At 42.9% G+C, this 16,858-nt stretch overlaps 1 protein-coding gene across 10 annotated transcripts in view; it reads right to left on the reverse strand.

Moving 5' to 3' along the window:
- The window catches only part of ptprda (protein tyrosine phosphatase receptor type Da), a 365,455-nt gene that overhangs the window by 223,096 nt on the left and 125,501 nt on the right, over positions 1-16,858 (reverse strand). For all 10 annotated transcript variants that reach the window (XM_085806361.1, XM_085806355.1, XM_085806357.1 and 7 more), the window contains exon 5: positions 2,268-2,340. The gene's annotated coding sequence lies outside the window, so the exon portion shown is untranslated. The remainder of the gene's footprint in view (positions 1-2,267; positions 2,341-16,858) is intronic.

Below are 16,858 nucleotides of genomic sequence, written 5' to 3' on the forward strand. Positions count from 1 at the left end.
TCAGTTAGGTCACACCACACAAGGCCTACTTTTAACACCATGGATGACTGTATCCTGTGTTGTTTCCTTGAAGCCCTAACCTACATCATTGGACCTTTCACCTGGCAACAGCTACACCTTAACCAGTGGACAGAATAGACATTAAATATAGATTGAACCCCTCAGAGTGGATGAAAAAAAACACAATACCTTAAAATTAAGTGTCATCTGTCAAAATTGGACAGAGGCAGTACTGTATATCTTCTCCAATTAGAACTGGTCTTTGTTGTAAAAAGAAGAAACTATTATTTTTTACTGTTAATGGGGAACTTTTCATTGACTGTAAGCAGTTTCAGGAAGTAGACTTTGGGAAGTTTTTTTGGCTGCTGGACTCATTGCTATTCTAAACCAGGTCACCTGCTACTGCTGTGAGTTCTGCTTTTAATAACAACTCCATCTGACTGGTGTACACCACCTGCGTACCCACAGTTCCTGGTATAAAACCCTCTGCAGCATCATTTAGCAAGTGTCTTTAAAGCGTCTCTTCTTTGCAGAGAGAGAAAAAAAAATCCCCGGCAGATCCAATTTAACTTTAATGCCTTAATGGTTCTTGAACAAGACATTCAAATGGCCTCCAACAGCGTATGCAATAGTGACAATTTTGCCGCTGTCATCTAATACACTTCAGGCACAAAGTTCGTGGAACTCACTTGTCTGTACTTAACTGTTTTTGTCTTGCCTTTCCATTGAAGCTACATTTGTCGCTGTCGCCTTTAATTTAAATCACTTTAACCACCTGAGCCTCCAACACATTTTTTCCCAGGAATTGTCAGATGGGACAAAGGACATCATATGTATGAATGGAAAGCATCATAGCCTCCTGACAGCTACACTAACTTTATATTTAACATGCTTTGGAATATAGATGAGGCTGCACGGAAGAAGATGAAATATAATCAAGGGTCCTGTCCCAGTAAAGAGTCTCTGGGTTAGAACAGCCCTGCCATAATTTGATCTCAAAATAGCACACAGCAAAACTTTTTTCCCTGCAGGTGCATTTGATAAGTTCATTGGAAATCCTATGGACATGTAGAGGAATGTTCTGGTGTATGCTGGCCTCTGCCCAGGGAGCAGTAACTTGCAGCAACACAAGCGCTCCAATTACAGCTGCACCCACAAGTCCTCTGGGGGAAACCGCAGCACAACTCATTGATCTGAAAAACAGCACTGTGATAGTCTCTGGTTGCAAAGAACATGGACTGTGCTTTTAATTATCCCAACTAGAACATTATGATGAGAATAGTGATTAGTTAGCACTGGAAGTAATCTATTTAATTAATTCCATATTGACTTATTGCACTCTAGTTGAGCATTTGTGATAATGTGAACATGTTGGTCAATTGTTTTTCTTAATATGTGATGATGCAGTAGAATGCAAATTGCTGTGCCTGATTCTGGAGATTTACTGCCTTTATATTTAGGTCACTTACTGGAACTAGCTTATTACTCAGAGAGCCTCTTGTTATTGTGACTGTGTGTTTGCATGGCTGCTCAAACCTCCACAATGCACCTGTCAGTCCTCTGTCTACACACTGAGAACTGCGAGTTGTGCTGCACCTACACAGTCTTAACATGAAAACAGATCTCCTCTAAGAACAGAGCAGCAGCAGTAGAGATTCCTGTACTCCAGAGGGCACCATTAGCATGCTTTATGTCTGCCATTACGCTATAAGAAGCAACACCCGATATCTTTTAAGCTATTAGGCATCGGTTAATACAGTAGCCACACAACAGACTCACCAGCACTGATCTGTAAATGTCTGTTAGAAGAATACTGGTCAAATCATTTTAGATTGTCATTACAGGAGGGCAATGTGGGCAATGTGTCATGTTTGTAATGCTGTAAACAGAGCTGGTGAGAGATGAATGTACTGCTCTACAGTTTGTAGAACATTCAGCATGGTTAAAGGAAATCAAACCTAAATTGTTTGCCAACCTTTAGTATTATTTCATATCAAATAATAGAAGTCAGACAGTGAAGAAACCAGCTTACTGGGAGTAACATACAGGCATGTATACATGTATCTATACTAACAACATTCAGTTGGTTAGATATCTGGGCTGACATTATTATATTGTTCATATCATGGGGGCACTGACATTTGGAAACTAGAAACATGATATCAGTCACAGGTGATTGTCATAGATGGATTGCTTTATCAGATAATGTAATCTCAAAGAAGCTTCTTTTTTTTTTTTTTTTCTCGATTACAAAATGTGGATCTTACCCGTTTGGAATAATCAATTGCGACTGCTGCCTCGGACCAGAGTGATGAAAGAAGAGAGCTCCTCGGAATCTCCCTGGAGGGAAAGAGATAGAGAGGTCAGGATGTGTCATGCTGTAGTGCATCGTACCATTGTCCATTCACCACTTAACACTTAGATCATCGCAGTGTAGATCAATGCTAGGTTTGCATATGTAATCGCATATGGAGCACAAATAACACACAGTGTGGCCTCTGTGAGTTACTGAGTTACAGTATCAGCATGCCGTAGCTCCATTAGGTCCACAAACATGCTTCATGTAGTTTGAAGAGGTGATTTTCCATTGTGCATAATGAGAACTGCTAAAAATAGATTCCTGCATGAATGCTGAAAGTGTCTCCACCACATACTGAAGACAGGGTAGCGGGATGTTTGGTTATGTCGGCTTGGAAGTAACAATTTCTGACAGCGGCTGTCTCTCACACGCCCTTACTCGTGTGAAAGAAAGCATGAATATGCGCCTGATCTCCATACACACATAGAATACACACTGATACGCATACATACCCAGTTAAAACCATATAGTGCACATACAGTACATGGAACCATAATTGATTTTGTCAGCCGCTGGGTTCAGATTGATGACTGGAAAATAATAGGGTGGCAAGGGACCCTAAATGATGTCCGAAGAACACAGAGGTCCTCCATATTCTTGAAAGCACACAAACAGGCTCTGACAAACATGTGCGCACATCATTATTAATGGCCTTCCCATGTTTGCTTCACAAATTGCTAAGACCAAGCTAGTGTCAGCAGCGGAAGTAGAGCACATGCTTGAAAGTGTTTGACGATCCTCAAACGTCACATCAGTTGTTTTGGTTGGCAGATCCCCGATACGTGTTTGTCTTGCATGACACCGACAATTAGATGTTGGACACTCGCTGCCTCCTACCTCTGCCTCTCCACTGTCCTCATGCAATAGTCTGCATCTTCAAAGCACTACAAATGTGAATCTAGCTTGACTTTGAATCCCACTTCATTTTTTTTCTTTTTTTTTTTTTTACTTTGCAGAAACACTTGATATGCAAAAATCACATGTTTACTTTCAAGATCAAAGTTTTCCTCTCCCACCCCCTTCTTCATTTCCCCCCCATCTAAAAATGGACTCCTTTCATTATGCAAGCCAACAAAGAGCGGCGTCGGCTCACGCAGCCCATTCCAAGCATACTGATTAATTAGCTTGTATAATTAGCTTAATGATTTAGAGAAACATGGCCATGGCCACCCAAGAAGCTATGCTAATGGACCCCTGTCTATAGCAATTAAAACGCCCATAACTTAACAATGGATGCTAAGAAGTGCAGATAACTGCTGAGAAAAAAGAAGGTGGTCCAGTAATCGATGTAGCATCATATTAGCCGCTATTGTGTTTATGAGCAATTGTTGTACTTGTCACATTGTGAGACTATGTTATATGTCAGGATTTGGTGGTGAATAATGTTTTTCACACGTGCAGAGACCACTGGCCGATCGAGCACTAATGGAGTGTTCTTATTTCTCACTCTGCCGATTAACTTTAGAGCCGGCAGCATGCTCGGTGCACTTAGACCTCGAATTATACTTGAAATATGATGTAAGATGCTGAAAGTGTGAAACCTGATTTTGGTGTCACAATGAGCACATTCATCTTCCATCTTTCTTATTATGCCATTTGATATATCTTCTCAGTGTCAGTTATGTTAACTCCTCTGAGTGAGCACATACTGTAAAGTGCATGAGTTAGACCGTGCTGCTGTGGACTTTACAGTTTCCATTAAATGTGAGTCGAACCAGACCGTATCTCTGCTCTCTGACAGTGGCATCAGCATTCCTGGCCGCGCTTCATCCATTAATCGCCCGTTTATGACCTTCCCCTGAACAGTAACCAACAGAGACGCCAACTCCACTCATAAAACCACCGGTATGTTGAGTTGGAGGTGAAGATATTACTTATCCACACACAACTTCTAAAACGGCAGTCAAGTGGGAGCAGTTAGAAAAAAAAATTTAATCCTTATTTGTTTATATTTTTTAGTACTGTGATTGAATGCTGCAAAGATCACACCCAGTCATAAATGATTTGTAATTTACTACACACTCTGCTGCTGACAAAGCATAGGAATTATGGCGCCATTGGGCTTGTACAAACAGCACAGGAAATGGACTGTACCATGGAGAGATGGTTCAGTGTTTATTGCAAGACTTCTGTAAAACCAGCACCAAGCCTGCATGGGACAAAAAATAGCCCTTTGATATTATATATATTATGTCAACTAAAATACTATCGGTTCTGACTACAACCTGGTATTGAATATGAAAGCTACTAAAAATTCTACTCGGCACTTCAGCCTTTCGTTCACTGTTGATGGAGTTCCATTTAATCATGCAAATCCTGCCTGATTATAAACATTATAAACAACCCAGTATGGTTTATGTTAAATGCAAAAAAACAAAACAATGAAATATTTCAGGAAAAGGACCAAGCTTAAAACTCAAACCTGCAATTACTTTTTTTTTTTTTTTGCCATTTGGGAGCAACAGAAAAAAGATGTAAACATTTTTACCTCAGTGAAATAAGTATGGCTCAATTCAATATCCATCAGACACAAACAGAATCATAGTCTGATGCACCCAGGCAGAAAAGTCCAACATTTACATTCCTTTTTTGTTCTGTTTTGATTTAGCTGCTAAAGGCTCCACTCTTGACTCATTGCTGACTTTGTCTACCTTCAGTTTGGTGGCAAGCAGATGGTAAACAGCGCATTGATCTGAGCTTTTTCCCTGACAACAGCTGTCTACTGCGACTGTCAACGCAGGTGATGAGAGCAGTGCCAAAACAGTAAAGTTATAGGCAATAAAACCTAAACAATGAGCCGAAAGATGCTAAAATAATACACAGAACAGGCAGGTGGGCTCTGGTTTCATGACTGCAAGGAACAGCTTAACTAGACATATAGTTATTTAAGTCGTTGTTCATTATTTATATCACTAAAAACACGTTGTTAAAGTTAAATTCAAAAGGGGAAAGGGATTTGATGACAGCGCTGCTGACCCAGCGTGACGCGGGACACAATGAGTCCTACATCTGTTAGATCATTTAAAAGAGCGGGTGCGAAGAAGTGAAACAACTCTTCTGACAGCAAATCTCAAGTTATGCAGGTGCTAAGTATAGATCAGGAAACTGATGTCACCTTGCTGCTCGATTCAAGCATTAATATTTAGTCAAGTTAATGAAGTAATATACTTGATTTGAATTAAACGGCACTATCGTTACACAGCTCTGCCATTTCCAAAATGGTTCAGCACTTCTACATTCCATATGCCGTCTCCCCGAAACACTCTGTAATGAAACAGTGTAAGGCAAATGTGTCATTAAGATTCACAGCACTCCCAAACACACTAATTGCACACAAAGACTCGGTAACAGTCTGTTTGCGTCTGTGTCGGCATGTTGCCAGCAGGTGCGATGCTATTCACTTGTGCGAGCTGAACATCACAGTCCCGAGTTTGACACCATTGTGTCAAAAACTCTGTGCTCAGCTCGTCAGCTCTGGTGCGCTGTGCCCAAACAAGCCAGCTAAAAATGAGCATTTGGGAAGTGATCTGCCTCTCTCTCTCTCTCTGTACCCACAGCTGCCTCAGTGGCGCAGGGTAGCGTCACTGTCAGACACAGATGGAATTAGTTATATAGTACATCATATGTCTATTTAGAATTGGCACCACGCAAACCCAAAAAAGACACGCTTTGGGTGTGGAGGGGTTTGATATTTTAGACACATTTGCATAGGTTTGCAATCTGATGTTGACGGCATATCACACATGCCATGTGAGCTGTCTCAGGGAGAACTCTTCCCATCCCAACTCAAAGATACAAATTCTCAAAATCACCGCATGAAGCAGCAACTTTTATTTTTGAGTTGAGTTATGCAGATCTGTCCTGAAAAATACATGTTGTTTATTGCTAAAGCTGACCACTGATGTCCTCCGTAATGTGTATTGACAGTAAAGCGAGCTAATTGTCTTGTCCCTCTTTGTCCTAGAATGAAGAAAAAGGGTTTCTCCACGGTTACGACCTCGGTGGTGAAGAATAGGTGAGTACAGACTTTGTCTTTGTACTGTGCAGTCAGTAGCCGTCTCTTTTATCAGCAGAGGTTTCTACAATGCTTGAAAACTCTCCATCAAGCTGATACTGCTCCTCCCCAAAGGCTATCATAATCTGCTCAGCACGCATAATGTTAATCGTTCAAATATCTCATCAACACAACAGGATAAGCACGCTGTCAGTGCAGAGAGAGGGGGAGTGAGTGAGATTGTGTGTGGCAGACAGACAGACAGCGAGACGACGCCCAGCAGAACAGAAGGAAAGGGGCAAGGTGATGAAAGATGAAGAGGGTAAAGGGTGAGAGATCAGATGAGATGATGAAACTGAGTATGGAACAGGAAGATGCAGCGAGGAAGGATGGGGGAGAGAGAAAACACATTAAGGCTAAAGTAGGGGGATTAGATAAAATGAAGGAGGGAGGAAGAGAAAGGAAAGGAGTGCAGCTCCATCTGCCTTTGGCACTCGTAGGAAACTCTATGCCACTATACTCTGTCCCTTTTTCCAGTCAGCTTCGGAAAAGATGATAGCATTGATCATCTTCTTAAAAGACCGCTTTTCCTGCCACCGTATCACCTCACGTCATTAAGATGACTGGTCGGGTTGCCTCAAAAGGTTTCTCTGATGTCTGGCAAAGGCTGCAAGCTGTTAGATTGCCTTCCACATCCGTGCCTCCCTTCATTTGTTGAGTCTGCTGACAAACCTAAGAATGCTTAAGTGTCCGTCACATTGATTTGAAGCAATCGGTTCTGTTTTTAGATCAGATTTAATGAAGGGGGTGGGTGGGGCAATGTCGGGCAACAAAATTAATCCAGACTGTAGTGCATTGTGACCCATCCAAAAGCAGTGGGCGTATTCACATGGATTGAGATCCTTTGTAATTGGAAACACATGTTCATCACTCAAATCCAGATAATTCCATCAAATTTATTGCCTCCATGATAGATAGTCTATTTCTACCGTCCTGATGCATTACTTCTTTGATGCTCACACCCCCGGGTCTCCCTAAGGACTTCCCATCTGGAGTCTCATGAGTACTCGGAGGATGAATAAAGTAAATAGATTTTGTTCTCCAGATCGCTCACATTTCCTCCTCTATAAATCCACTTGTCTCCGAATAAATCTTTAGGAAGTTTGGGCTGCCCTGTGCCTCTGCTTATTAGCCAACCTGGGATCAATTTATCACCTTTGAGGACAAAGAATGGAGGCACCGGGGGATTCTCCCTATCCCTTTGATTTATGGAGTGGGAAGAGAGGCAGGGCATTTTTGGGTCATGCAAATTCTTCTCGGCACAAGTACCTACCCCTCCTACCTCCTCTTTGTGTTGAATTAATTCCCCTGCCAGTGAGAGGAAGAGAGGAATTTGTAAGGAAAATCAGGTGGTTGGAGTGTGAATGAGAGCGCTGCGCTTGCTGGAGTAGGGGCGCGGCGATGGCGCTGTGTAAATGGACTGACCGTACATCAAAGGGGGATTATCTACTTTCAGTGATGGCAGAGATTTTGATTGTTGGATTTGACTGAGTGTTCCTCAAACAGACCGACTCTGAAACCCGCGGCACCAACCTCAGACCTGTGCAGTACAAAACCTTCACCACTAGTCTGTGCTATTGGTCTAGCAAATTCTTCCTCTGCGCTTGTGACCCATTTTTTTTTTTTTCCCGGTGTAAGGAGCTGCAGGAATGAGCCTGCCCCACCTCACTTGCACTAAGTGGCTTGACAAAGGGACTACAGTGCCAGGCTCCTGCTCTACAACTCCCTCATTTGTAATTGTCCTCATGTAAATGATGGGCTGGGGATTGGGGGGGGCTTGTGGGAAATGTATTTCTTATGCAGTATAGACGCAGCTTGAGCCAGTGTGATGGAGTGTTGCTTGTTTTGCATAGCTGTTACAAGGCAGGTTTGAAACATTGCATCACGTTTTGTTTGGCATACAAGTGTGAATCCAGCGTGATTCAACCTCTTATCAGACGCGATAAAAAGCGTGAAATGGGGAAAGGAGACTCAGTTCTGAGGCTACAAAATGCACTTTTATGTCAGAACACTCATTCTTTCAGCAAGTTGCGCGCGTGCATGAGCCTTGAGTGTAAGTTTGTTTGGACACCTGACAGAATACAGACAAAAATACAAAATCCATTGCTATGTCTGGCAGCTTTTTCAGATATTGAAATTTAGATTTTGCAATACCTGTATCACCTTCGTTTCAGAGCAAAACACAAATTTCTTTTTCTTTTTCTTTTTTTTTTTGGATCTGTGTCTTAACTACAAGCTGTGTGCAGTCTCCACCTCACAACTCACTCGCCACTGTCTTGGCTCTCATCCACACTCATCCCTCCTCATAACAAATGAGCCCGCTCTGGCTAGCAGATTTCTCCAACACCTACAGTACCAGTGCCGCCACATCTTTGTCATCTTCTGTCTCCCTTTTGCTCTCTCTCTCTCTATCTCTTCTTGCCCCCCCCCTCCCCTTTTTTTCTCCATTCTCTACCTTGTTTAGGCACACTCTAGCCTTTCTTGTGGCAGAGAGCACAAGACTCACCGTTTGCTGAGTGGGCAGTGGGGAGCGGAGGAGGAAAGAAGAGAAATAGAAAGAAAGACGCAGAAGGAGGAGGGAGGAAGAGAGTTATCTAACAGGATTAAAGGAGAACAACGGAATGGAGAGCACTTAAAATACTCATGACATGAGCCCTCTTGCAAAAAGGAGGGGATGAGTAACAATGGCTGAATCACTCTTGAGGCTCTCTGTCTCTACACAATATGCTCTCTCACCTTCCTCCCGTCTCTCTCTCTCTTCTTCTATCTTCCCCCCTTCGGCCTCATTTTCACTTGCCGGCCAGGGGATTTGATGGATCTTAGAGGAGTCATGTTAATAATGTGAGCGAGAGCGGCTTTAATTAACCAGTGAAAGAAAAGGTATTCAATTCATATGGAATGACAAGAGCTTCCCCCGGCGTAGCTCTACTGTAAGTCTTTGGTAGATATTGTTAGTTAGGGGAGGGAGGGGCGTATAGAGATAAGATGATGAGAAGGTGCACAGAGATATCAGGGGTGTGGATCTGGCACAGTGAATGATAGGCAGGTTTATTTTGACTGAAAGAATGAGACAAAATCGAGATTTGGCAAAAAGGCAGAAAGAAAACACTCCAGTGAATAGGCCAGGGGACGGCTGGATGGATGAAGTATGTGCTGTCACGGAACTGCTTGGCCCACTTCTGTCCCAAAGCAGACAGAGGAAGAGCACATAAAAAGGATTTCACAGCAAGGCCAAACAAATTTCTTAGTTACCTTTACCGGTCTGTTACACCCAAGTGTGTGTGTATTGAGACGTCAACAGCAAATGAGAACAAATACGCTTCCCCTCACCCCCGACCATACGGGAATCAGAAAGGTGGAACAAGATGACAAATTTCCTCGGGGCGGATCGAACTTCCGGGAGAGAATAGCACTTCAAACGATCGGCGTGCCTCGCCAGCTTCCCTGCCCGTCTGACTGGGGAAGATAGCAGCCGTCTGGCAAAACACACACACACACTCTCTCACACACACACACACACACACACACACAGCTGCACTGCTTTGCACACAGGTGTGGGAGCACAACAGATTTTGCATAAGCACACACAACCCTGCGTTTTTTTTACTGTCCCCACCAAGCACCCTATCCTGAACCCAAAAAACACACATACACACACACACAAAGGCATCCTCCACCTTGTGCAAATGAAGACATGCCACATCTGTTGTCCAAACCTTGACGGCTGCCTACATTTTGAGTAGATTTTGATGCAGAAAACTAATGTGTTTACACTCGCTATAAAGAGATTCCACTTGCTGCATAATTTCTGCGGATGAGGTCTCTGGAGTTGCTGCTTCCTCTCTTTTTATATCACATAACAAACATGTGACGGCAGTAGGAGAGAAACTCTCCAGCCTTTGTAAATAGGGCACCATTTGAATATTTCACACACGGCTTGTGCTTAGTGAGCATTCATTCCTTTTGAATTGTCGCTCCTTCCAAAATGGAGAGAGGAAAGTAAATACGTACTGTATTTGAAAGCATATAAATAAATAGACTCTGAGTGTGTTGGTGTGGGTGCTTGTCGATGCACGCATGGTGTATTCTGTCCTTCTCAGCAAGACACACCGCGTCCTTGATGGTTATGTAAGAGATGAATTTTAATGATGGTAAGATCATGGCAGTATATGCACAAAATAATGACGACTTGGCCGCCTGGTAAATTGACTGGGGTTTGGTGCTGACTCTCAAAAGACAGGACTTAAGTAGCTTCTGGGATTTGAACGTTGAAAGATAAAGACCGTTACACTAAGGATCTTTGAGCGCCTCAATTTCCAGCGCCACGCCATGACAAGAATCATTAGGCTACAAAAAAAAAAAGCTGATGGAATAACTCAAAAGTGTAAAAGGTTGTTTACAATCGCAGGGGAAAGGCGGAAGAGGAGGAGGAGGGAGACGGAGAGAAAACCTTCACATGTGAGGGAAGGTTCAAAAAGAGTGACCAGACGACAGGCTGACATATTTCTGAATCCTCGCTGACACACTCCTGATGTGTGACAGTGAGGGACAGATGGGAAAAGCAGAGCGAGAGAAAGAAACGTTGAGACGAAAGGAGAGGGAGGATAAAGGAAGGAGCGGGGCTTTTTGAGGGGAAGGATGTAGGAGGAGAGGGTGTGAGAGGGAAGGCAAGGAAACGGTCAGGACCTCCGCACAGGGCCGTTGTATAGGGGAGAAAGGTGATGATAATTCAAGGGGCCCAGCGCCCAGTAGGGCCCACAATAACCCCAGTAGTCTAATCTTTGAATGACTGAATTATTCTGCACAAGACCCTGACTGATACTCATAGTAATGCTGCATTAGCATCAAAACAAAGTAGGCTAAATTAGAAATGATAATACATACGTAGTCTATGAAAAAAAAGTGGAAAAGTCAGGGGGCAGGGGCCCACTTTAGTATTCTTTCAGGGGGTCCAGAATTCCTAGCAACGGCCCTGCCTCCGCATGGCCTTAGAACTCTTCCAAGTTTACTGATGTCGTCTTTAGCATGGCACTCTGACCGCTCTGCTGAAAGCGCTGAGTGGCAAACAGTAGACTGGTGTGCAGCTCCCATGTGAGAAGGTGTGAATGAGCGTGACCCTTTTTCTCTGCAACTACTCCCCAAGGCTGCTCCAGTAAATAAGAGTGTGTTCTTAGTCAACATGCTCCGTCTGATAAATGATTAAGCTTTAAAGAGAGCAACTCAGAGTTAGAAAGCCGGAGTGAGAGAAATGGAGTGAAGGAACGACAGCAGAGTAAATCACTTACAGTAAAGGACGATGAGACAGAAGAACATGAGGCTGTTTCAGCTTGAGATACAGTGAGCAACATTCATTTACATCAGGGAGGGCGGTAAGGCCAAGGACATTATACCTTCCATGATTGCTGCTGATCTGAGACCTGTGACGAAGTGGGGCGCATCAACATACACTTGGCAGCGACTGGCTGAATACTAAAGAGAAAGTCGCGTCGCCGGGAAGGGAGGGTGGAGAGGCAGAGTGTGGAGTGGCAGCACCAGGACGGATGGAGGAATATTAAAGCGCAGGGTGTAACCTGAAAGTGGTACAGGCAGACAGAAACACAGCCGGGGAGGGAGAGAGGCAGGCGAGAAGAAGAAGGGAAACAGTGTGAATGGATATTAGGAAGAGGGGCTATTCACCCAGTGTTGATATGGATGAAGGCAGGAAGTGGGGAGGGAGGGAGGGAGGGGAGGTGCAGGGGAGGGAGGAGACGGTCTAAGAGTGAGGAGAGTGTGCAAAAGAGAGATAGGGGTTCTTACTGTCCTCTGGGAAGCTCTGAAAAAATGAGAACGACAGGTGAGATAGAGGAAGAGTGAATGGGAGAGAATGGGGAGGGGACCAAGGAGAAATGTGGGATAAAAGAAAGGAAAGAGAGAAAGAAAATTTTTTGGAAGGAGAGCCGAGATAAAAATAGCGAAGGAGACAGAAGGGGAGACATTTCGAACAAGTCCAAACTATCGCACCCCCCCAAAAAAAATACACTTATCTCCCAAAGTGCAGACAGTACATTATCACCACTGGCACTAAAAAAAACAGGCCGAATCATCAATAAATGAAATCCTTTGCAGGTAAACACGACGCAGTGTTTCAAGCGCGGGGCTCCGGCTGCTGACAAAGGCAGTGTGATGGGGAGAGGATACAGCCGCGCAGACAATTTCTCATTATCTGCCGTGCGTCAGTTATTAACGCGGCGTCCAGTCCAATACCTAATTAATGCAGATAGCCAAATGCCAAACCTGATGAAATACCGTGATGAGGGATTAGCTGGAATAACAAACGCTCTGACCGGCATAACTTTGTCTCTCTGATTAGGTGGCAGGGAGAGGAGGAGAGAAGCATTTCTGGATCACTTAAGTCTCTCTTCCTCTCTTTTTTTTCTCCCTCTTCTTCTCCTCCTACCTCCACTTCACTGTCCTTAATGAAGACTTTTTCCTTCTGCCATGTGCCCCCATTCTCGCAGCGTCCCTCCCCTCAGTCGCTGAGTGCTGTCCTAATTCCGTTCTGATAGATGGAGAGGGGAAGAAGCTCATTAAAAATGGCTTTGCTGATTGTGCTGCTGCTGTTACTTTTTTTTTTTTTTACTTTTTTTTTTTTACAGTGAAGAGGGATGTGTTTTGTCTGGTCAAGACTTTCCCAGGTGCTTTTAGGCTGAGTGGTGGGGTGATTCAGCATGAATATCTTGCTGCAAAGTTTTGCACCAGAGCTTTGCCCCGTTTAGCTCTTACATTACATTTTATTAGGGAAGAGGCCTGACTTGGAGCCAGAACAAAACACAGCCAGTTTGGCAATGGCAGAGATATCACATCTTGTGCAAGGTTAGAGTGTATGTAATATTAACCTAACGTCAGAGGAACAATAGGTGAAGTGGAGCTACAGATGAAGCAGTTGTATAATACATTTCCTTCCTGGAGGCAACTGTCCTCGAATAAACCAAACATAACCAAACTAAGTGCTCTGGTTGTGGCTGAGAACATGCTATTCCCACATTGTCAGGCAAAGAAGTGGTTGCTGTTGAACAAAGAGCTGTGTGTTCTGAGATAGCTGGAGTGTTCACACAAGTGTCGTCAGGGACTTTATGTCAAGTCTGTAGATGAAGCGGCATCTTAAAGGAATATATTGACTTTATTTTTATACATTGTGTCTTTTTTCCAAGTGTTGGATGAGGAAATCTATACCCTCTCATGTCTGTACATTAAATATCAATCTATAGTCAGGAGGAGATTAGCCTAGCTTAGCATAAAAAGAGGGAAGGAGGAGACTGCCTGTCAAGCCTGTCCAAAATATAAAAATGTGTCTTTTTAGTCTAATTGATGGTTTATGTGTGCATTAAACCTATAGATTAAACATGGTCCTGTGAGCTCTAGAAGTACTAGTGTTTTCCCATCTCACTCATCAATGAAGTGAATTATCATCTATCCCAAAATGTCCAATTATTCCTTTAACATGTAAAGCCTTACTGTTTAATTGTTGAATCCAAAACAGAAAATTTTACAGGATGCAAATCTTCCCTTGGATAATTTGAATACCACAGTATTAAGCAAATGTGGATTAAATTGACTAAAATGGGCTTTAATAACACAACAGCTGGGAAACATTAAAATGGAAAGGCCCCACAGAGCCATACTGGCTGCACCATAAACTTCAAAGAGCAGACTGTGAGTCCATTCATTTATAATCTGAGATATACTGCAGATTTTAACGGTTGCACTGAATCTGAAGATCCTGCTATCTCAAATAGACATGTTTGCAAAGTACTGCACTAATGATACAGAACAGATCCAGAAAGGAGGTTAGGGTTTAAGGTGGGATAAGGGGATAGGTATAGAACTATAAAAACAGTAGAATAGTGCTTTAGTGTTGCATTAGCTCTGTCCAGTAGGGGAGAGTGGGGTAAGTTGAGCCACTTTTTGTATTCAGGATCACTACATCAAGACAATTATAGTTTTGTTGCTAACTAACACATCTGCATATATTTCAGGATGTTTTGCATCCGTACAAATTAACAGAATGAGTGTGAATATAACTGTTTTTAAAATATAGCATGTTAAAAAAAAGTGGTCTTGTGAATGGGGTAAGTTGACCAAAGGAGTGGGGTAAATTGATCAACCCCCCCTTCTTTCCTTCCATCCATCTCCTACCTCCCCTTTTACTTAATATTTCATCTGTCCAGGCTACAGGTGAACACAAACTGCAGGGACTTCCTGCTGAGCCACCAACTCACTGAGATTTGGGGAGTTTTGCGATTACATCACATCTTGGGAAGAATCCCAGATATTTTTCTTTGAAAGTAAAGTTTGGCACACTATAAACAACTTTCCTGTTTATAGGAACATACTTACTGTAATCACAAACATACAGAATCTTGATTTAATCATTTGGACATATACAGCCAAAATATATTCATTAAGTGTATAGGATAGGTGGCTCAACTTACCCCTGGCCAAATGGATCAACTTACCCCACAGCTACCTTAGCTTGGGTTTATTACTCTCACAGCTAAAATGGTGCAGTTTCATGCTAGGTTTACTACCTCATGTTGTAGCTCATAGATGCCACAACCCATGTATAAAACAAATTTGCAATCATCTCTTTTGGTCTAAACACAATTCTCATGAAACTTATGATCGACAAAATTCACTCTCGAGAGTGAAAAATGATTTTTTTGGTCATAAATGTTAAACCACTTTACTCACGTGGTTCTAATCTTCACAGACTCCATGAAATGATGCCTGCCTCCCAAATATTTGGTCACATGCTAACTTTTTCCTATAGTTTCCTAGAAACAAGGGGTGGGTCAACTTACCCACTGGCTCATCTTACCCCACTCTCCCCTACTGCTTACTGTTTGAATGTGTTTTAAAAAGCTACACACACACACACACACACACACACACACTCTCACTCTCTCTCTCTCTCTCTCTCTCTCTCTCTCTCTCTCTCTCTCTCTCTCTCTCTCTCTCACAGAAACCCATAGAGGAGCCCCATGTTTCTCCAAATCCCTCTGTATTTTGAAAGCCTGTGACAAACATAATTTCTGCTCTGATCACTGACAGTTTGTAATTGCTGATTTACATTGTCACTATCTATGAGTAAAGTGACAGGTATAGCTGTAACCAGTAGTGGCGTAGTGAGTCGGTGTGAGAAGATGTAAAAAGGAAGGAGAGGCCCACATCTTTCCACAAACATTATTATTAAAACCCTGACATAGCTCAGCAGAGCTATTCACTGTGTTGGTCAAAGATACAACCTTAACATAAAGGTCACTAAGAAACTTTTGCATCTGCTTGGGCAAAAGTAACTTCAGCTGAATTACATCCCCATTAGCAGCGCGTCAGCATGAAGAGACACATGACTAACACCTCTTTTTCAGAGGTGTTCAAAGTCATGAAAGGCATCTAGCTGAGTACAAAGACACCCCATAGCGTGCTCACAAATTGCAGATGCAACTGTGAAAGAAAAAAACGGTGTCTAAAAGTGACCATCAGGCATCTGCAGATGCTTAACTCGGCCAGTTATGCATAATCTTAAATGCAGTGTGCAGGCCACCTCTCAGAAAACAGCCTCCCAGGCCTGTCAGAGCCTCAACCTGCATGCACAAATAACTCGCTGCAGGATCATAGGAAGACTTTTGATAAACACCACTGCACTGTTTTCCCTCACCCAGAGAGTTTCACCAAAGGGTGCCTTTAACGCACAACATGCTTTTCTAGTTCTTGCCCATGACAGTGATGCTTTAAAGCTATTGGCAGCCATCTAGTGGGTGTTATTAAACCCAGCAATTTCGCAGCACGGTTATAGTGTGACATGTTGGTAATATGAGGTCATTCGACAGCAACACACTCCTGACTGAGGTGTACTTTTTCTCCTGTGCTCCACTATTCAAAGATAAGGTGCTCCGCTGCACTATTTTCAAGATAAATATCAGCACGAAGTGAAAGGATCGGCCTTGAAATGAAGTTTAATCACACACAAAAACTTAAATCACAGCTTGCAGATATTGATTACTTTCATTATCAATAAATCTGCTTAAAAAATTAAACCTGGATTTACTCTAACCCTGTTTTTCTCACTCACTCTCACATACTGTACAGTAGCTCCCCTTCTTCACCTAATTCACTGTTATAATCTGTATAAATAGCTTTCAGCTCGTGTGTCCTCCCACATAGGATCCAGCTCGTATAATTCTCTTAAGGGCTCTGCAGCACAGACATAATCTCACACACATCACTGCTGGGGACAAGCAGCCCTTTATGCAATCAACAGGCCATGAGCTTCATGCATCTCTAAATATGTAAAGGCTCGCGACCTACACAGTTGCAATTTTTGCAATTCTAATGTGTGAATGCACAGACAGATTTACCATATAATAGAGCCGTAATCTGTGGCTGCTACGTATCAGTCTGTTAAC

Source organism: Trachurus japonicus, chromosome 18 (assembly GCF_045865225.1).
Source record: "Trachurus japonicus isolate A0001 chromosome 18, Traja_1.0".
Lineage (NCBI taxonomy): Eukaryota > Metazoa > Chordata > Actinopteri > Carangiformes > Carangidae > Trachurus > Trachurus japonicus.